The 6,415-nt window shown below is 32.2% G+C and overlaps 1 protein-coding gene across 1 annotated transcript in view; it reads right to left on the bottom strand.

The window, feature by feature from the left end:
• The window catches only part of LOC145936944 (uncharacterized), a 55,299-nt gene that overhangs the window by 35,109 nt on the left and 13,775 nt on the right, over positions 1-6,415 (bottom strand). The gene's annotated exons all lie outside the window — the stretch shown is intronic.

Genomic DNA, 6,415 nt, shown 5'->3' with positions numbered 1-6,415 from the left:
ACATCTTTTTAAAAAATTTGCGCGAAATTTGAAATGAAAAGTTCTATTCATAATGGTATACATGATTAACAGAATAACGCAAAAATATGAAAAAATATAAAGATTATATTAATATTGTAATACATAATAATATGGAAAATTTTTAGACAAAACTAATTTATGATTGCTATTTTAACATATAATATGTATATAGTATATTGATCATTAATTCTTAAATGTTATAAAAAATAAATTCAGATAGAAAAATAAATAAAAAAATACTTGATAAATAAAAAAATATTTGAATAAAAATAACAAAGAAGAGAATGATTAAAGTTCTATGATTCATTGTTATATTAAAATATTTATATTACACAGTAAAGAAAAAGGCATAAATGTTACTTTCCAATATACATATAAATAACTAATCAAATATGCTTTCTTACCAAGAATTTAATATCCTGTAAATGTTTACTATAGCTATACTAATGATTATAATACATGAGTTTATAATACATCAGATTCACTGTCCATCATTTTTAATACAAAAAAGTTATAACAATATATATATATTTGTTGTAATTTTTTTTATAGTTTTTGTTTTGCTATGATTTATTTTTCGAATGTAGATTTTATCAATTTTATCGAAAATTTACGATATCTTCTATATAAATATTTTTCCCTTTTTGCAAAGAATTTATTTATAAATATAAAAGATAAGGAAATCGCGCGAATCCAGAAACGATTTTCATGGTGAGAAATCCATAGATTTGTAAGTAGATGTCGCTTTGTGTATGAAATAGTCAGAGGAAAGTATTCTTACGAGTTAAAAAGAAAAGTCGTATAAAAGGGAAATGAAGTTTGATAGATGCAGGAATATATATTTATATAGCATAACGATTATATGTATGTCTACTATCCTATGTGCAAGCAAATGCATATATGTATATTAGTATGTAAACTTCAAAGGACTGCATTTTGCGTATATATAGAGTATGTCGAAAGGAAAAGTAAATATATCTTAATAAATATATCTTGAATCTCTCACTTTCGCGAAGTCGTTAAATATATTTCCACCGCAAAAATTGCTTTTTTTTTAAATTTATTTATTTGCTCGGATATTTAATAGAAAAATATGTAAAATTTATCCAAACACTTAGTAGATTTTGTGTAGACTTGCAGGGATAAAGTGTCCTGATTGTGACGAAATAAATGGGGTCTTAAACATCCTGTACATATCATATATATCACATAGGTAAAGACATGTGTTTACCTATCGTATGTGTTAACCTATCGTATAGGTCAGTTCAGGTCGTCGAATTTAGAAGCGATTCGCAGGAGGATCTCTCTGAGCGTTTTCGCTGTGAATAATCTTCTTCGATTATTTACCACGTGCAATGAAGAAATCCATTACACATACATATCTGTGAATTATCTCGAATATAAAAATAACTATTAGAGTCAAATTAACAGAGTCACTAGCGAGCAAAATTTACAAAATTTTAATCTTTATGTACTCATCGCTAAATTAATTGCCCGAATATTCAACGATGATAATATTTCTTCAACATTTAATTACCAAAATGTAAGCATTTAGTGTAAAGTTATTTTGCTCGTGAGTAAATTTATCGGGACGCAAATGTAAAAAAAAAGATAAGTGTGCGAGTTAACGCATTAAAATACGCAAATATATTACAGAGCATTTATGTCCGAAAGAGAGAAAGGAGATAAAAAGCGTAATGCTGCTGTGCATGTTATTCTAGTAACCGGAAAAGCGTTCGGCCACGCGTTTATACGTAGCTATATGTGCAGAAAAGCATATATCCCGCTGTTAATGGGCAGTCGATTAAACTTTCTCGACGTCTGCTTTAATTTTTCACTCTGTCGTTTTTTTTTTTTTCTTATAAAACTACTCAGCAACTTTTGATCAAATTTACCGAACTGTTTTTCTGAAAATGTAAATTCATATATAATTCACCTCAAAAATCAATAATACAATTTAATGAAGAAAAATTGTGACGCAGTAGAACATTTTATGGAGGGTGGAATTATATAAAAAATATAAATCTTTTATCTTCTTAAATTCCCTTTTCATCATTTATTTTCTTAATATTTGTTTTATTTAACTCTCTGTACCTAAAAGTTGCATTTTACATTGTATATTATTTTATCTGATTACTATTTATTGTTTAAATTATGTTAAATTTTGACACTATCCCCGTTAATATTCTTATTTTATATATTTAATATATAGATATAATTTATAATATATTTGGCTGTATATATTTATTATGTGTATTATTATTATTTTGTTAACTGCATAATCTAATTTTGTTTTCTGTGAAAAGAATAATTTTTTTGATTTGAAAACGTATATATAACTGAATGTATATAACTGAATGACATAGAAAATCTTGTCTGATAATAAATAATCAGTTTGATCAGTTTAATATGCTGAGCAGAAAAATTTTGTTACAATTCTTATCATATTTTAATATTTGCACGACATATATTCCAAAACAATAAGTTATATATATTTAATTAAAAATTTTCGATTAAAAAATTATATATATTTTTGTTATTATTATAGTTGTATACTAAAAATAAAATGTATTAATTATTCTTTTCACACTATTAATCTCAAAGAAGCAATAAAAATAAATTTGAAATATTTCAATTACGTATAGCGCATACGTAATTGATACAATAAAAGGGGGAATAATTGTCAATTTGTACGCATGATAGTCGATATCTGTATCAAAGCAATTAGATCTGTTTGTACACAGTCATTTACATAATCGATTTCATTAGAGAAGCAATAATTTAATTGAATGACAAAATTAATATGCGAATAAAACGGTAAATTACATTCAATTAGAACAATATCTGATTTTATGTGAATTCATTGAAATTCAACTATTTAAGTTTTAATATTAAGATTAATACGTTACATTAAAAATTTCGATTAAAATATTTTTAAGTAATTTCAATGTAACGTAATAATATATGTATTTCTTTTAATATATATATTTATAATAGATATATGTATATTTCTCTTAATATACCTATATATATTTCTTTATTCATTTAAAACCACGAAAAGACTTTAGACTAAAAGTTAAAATTGAAATTGCTAGCCGCAAAGTATGGCACGCAACAAGACCAAAACGCGACCAAAAGCGTCAAAGTTTCGAAAAAAAATCGGCCAGCCTTTTGGAAACTTTTAATGGAACATCGGGGAATCGAACCGGAAGGGAAACTTCAGCAGTTTTGTGCAAAAACTGTCGTCGTAGAGGAAAGTCGAGGACAATTACGATGCTTCCTTGGGAATAGAGTTCAATTTCTACCAATTGGTAACAATGTGACAGATTTACAATGTTCTCAGGATCATAAGATCGATTTTTATCTGGGTTATAAGACAACGAGTTATTCTTTCCATTTCTCGCGTGAGCGAGTTTCAAGTCTCAAGCTTTATTTGATGCCGAAAACTACAAAAATAATCGATTTCATGAAATGTCACTCTACCCGTTCGCTTTTACTTTTATCTCTCTTGCTCTTTCAACGAAACAGGAGAGAAAGTTTAAATAAATACTATTTAAAGTTGGTAAATTAAGGAAGTTAAATAAGGCTTCAGGCATCCTAAAATCTTAATAAAATTCCATGTTTTTCACATCTTTTCGTGAGAAATTTATAAACATTTTATAATATTTGTCATAATATCAAAGTCCCACAAGAATATAAGGAAATAAAAAAAATTTCGCGACGATGACAAGCATCTGCGGCAAATTAGACGGTGTTGTCAGAAGCGCGGATCGAATCTTTTCGAAGGAGGAACGTTCGTTAAGGGAGGTCGGAGAGAGAAGTTGGTGGGCGCGTGACTTGCATACCGCGAGGATTAATGCCAATTTAATACATATATCTCCTCGGTCACAACAAAAGCGCGACCGAGCTATTTTTTTTCGCTCATTCAATTTGTCACGGCTGAGCTGCTCCTCGTCGTTGTTGTTGTTGTTGTCGGACGGTCTCGATGGACGCATACGGTGGTCAAGGGTGGGAGGGAAGAGGGAGGGATGGTTCTATCTAATAATAAATAAATAATGCGCCACGCGCTATCCGGGACGCGGCAAATCGGATCAACGAACGGCCGGATGACTCCCTTTTCGTGGCGAAACCGATAATAAAAGGCTACGATGGGCAAAAGGGGGTAGAGATGATCACCTTTTTTTTCTCTCCTCTCTCCTCTTTTTTTCATTAGAGGGAAAAACATTTTATAAAAAAAAATGTTGCCAGAGAGAGAGAGAGAGGAGGAAGAGCGCGCACGGTCTAGGATCCTCTAAAGAGGCCTCTTCACAGAAGCGTTTCACGCCCGGCGAGTTCATCGCCGGGCTTCATCCTGCGGATCGATCCCCGTGTACGCTCGATCGCGTCTACGGCAAGTCGAGCGACGCGAGTGGCGCTTCTCCGAGCCTCCCCTTGTTTACACCCTCTGCCTCCCTTTCGCTCCCACGAACGCGTAAAAAAAGGTATGACGGTATACCACGAGCCGCGCGATGCGCTTTAAAGATAAAATTATCTCTCGCGTATTGCGCCGCAGCTCGGCATCGACCAAGCGAAATAAACATGTCTTCAAACATGGATATTATTTTCGAGATATTTTTATACGCTCGTGGGGCGAAGGAGATAGAACGGAGAGATCACCCTTACAAAAGCCTGCGTATATCACAGGTGCGTGAGTGTTTCAAAATTTCAATTGTATAAAAAAAGATCTATTTCGTAGAAATATTTGGAGTGTCGCGACAATCTACCGGCAATCATACTTTGCGACCTCGCCCTTTCGTGGAAATTTCAAATATGTTACGGGAGAAAAATTGTGCAAGAAACGTAAAGATAAGAGGAAGCTCGCGGCGCAAAAAGAAATATATATATATATATATGCAGAGAGAAATATTGTAGAGATTAATTATCGTTTTCGTTGTTCACTTCACGCGTGCTCTTTTGTTTTCTATACAGTAAACTTTTACATTATATCACGTGGCGAATCGATCCGTTCACCCATCCATCTAATCGCGCTCTAGAAACGCATCGCGCCTTCCTCTTTCTTTGTCTAACCCAGTATCTCCAAGTTCCTTCCCTCTGTTATTCCGTTAAAACTTTCCTTCTTCTGCACCCGCAACGATCTCCTCGGACTAGAAAGATCAAGCTAGAAAGTTCAGGTACTCGACGCTCCACGAGAGATTTCACGTACCGTTTACTTCGCTTACGCCTGCCTCTTCTCGTGCGGCCCCGATTCGAAATTAGCAGTCGTAAGAATTACACCTAATGTGTATACTGCATCACAGACTTTCAATATATATCCGGTAAAGTAACCGCCGTTGATTGAACGAGTTTATTGGCAACGAGAAATACGAGACTCCGCGCCTCGGCTTTCCTTATATTCTCTTGCCCTCGGACTTCCTCCATTTACTTTTCACTTTACACTTCTCCATTCGTTCGTCTGCTGACACGAAAAAGTTCTCCGGCTTTCCTCTGTTACCCACTTTTGCAAGCTCCCAAGACGTCCATCCCGGAATCATCCCCCCGATTTCGGTATCAGTACTTTTCCCGTCCTTTCTTTCTTTTTTTTTTTTACACATGCTTATATCTTTTCCCTTGATTTTTTATTTATTTTCCTCCCATCAGCCTCGTGGGTTTATTCACCCGTACCACGTCTCTTCTTTTCCCATCTTTCAATGCCTCAAAAAATTTCTTTTCTTCTCGAAATACATACGTATTTTTCCCTCGCCTCTTGCGCCCATCTTGTGACCTAAATTAATGTCCCATAAGACGTGTCAAATTTATTTCGAGCAGCTTCCTGGCCTTGGTTCTACGCGACGTGACATTAATATGCTCTTCATATTTTATAGATTTATGTATATTTCACGCTAAAATCTTCTGTATATATGATGCTTAGTTGTCGCCAGATGTAACAAACTATATTCAAAAGTGTGGATATTTTAATGAAAAGAACGTTTTGCATCATATTTCATCGCAAGATATTTTTGTTATAAATTCTTTACTTAAATTTGTTGATGAAAATTTTATAAGAAATAACTGAGAAGAAGAAATGCGTTTTCTAATGAAAAAAAAGAATCTCCTGCGCTTGTATCTTAAAAAAAGAAAGAAAGTAGGATATTGTACATTTTTTTCCTCTTGAAATATATACGATCATCAGGCATATATTTATATATATATATATATATATATAAGAATGAAATTGTTTATTTTTTTAACAAAGGCAATGAAAAAAATACTTTTATAAAATAAACAAATATATGCTAAAAAATGTATCTTAATTATTTAATTGCAAAATTAGTCAATTGCTGACTTTACAAATTAAAAATTCGTAAATTCTAAAATGAATAATTATCAATCACATTTTCAAATAATATATTTTTTT

Source organism: Prenolepis imparis, unplaced genomic scaffold (genome assembly GCF_030444845.1).
Source record: "Prenolepis imparis isolate NDT839.2.m4 unplaced genomic scaffold, iyPreImpa1.0 SCAF_6, whole genome shotgun sequence".
In the NCBI taxonomy this organism is placed as follows: Eukaryota; Metazoa; Arthropoda; class Insecta; order Hymenoptera; family Formicidae; genus Prenolepis; species Prenolepis imparis.
The sequence above is the reverse complement of the archived record's forward strand: the minus strand, read 5'-3'. Positions and strand labels throughout refer to the sequence as shown.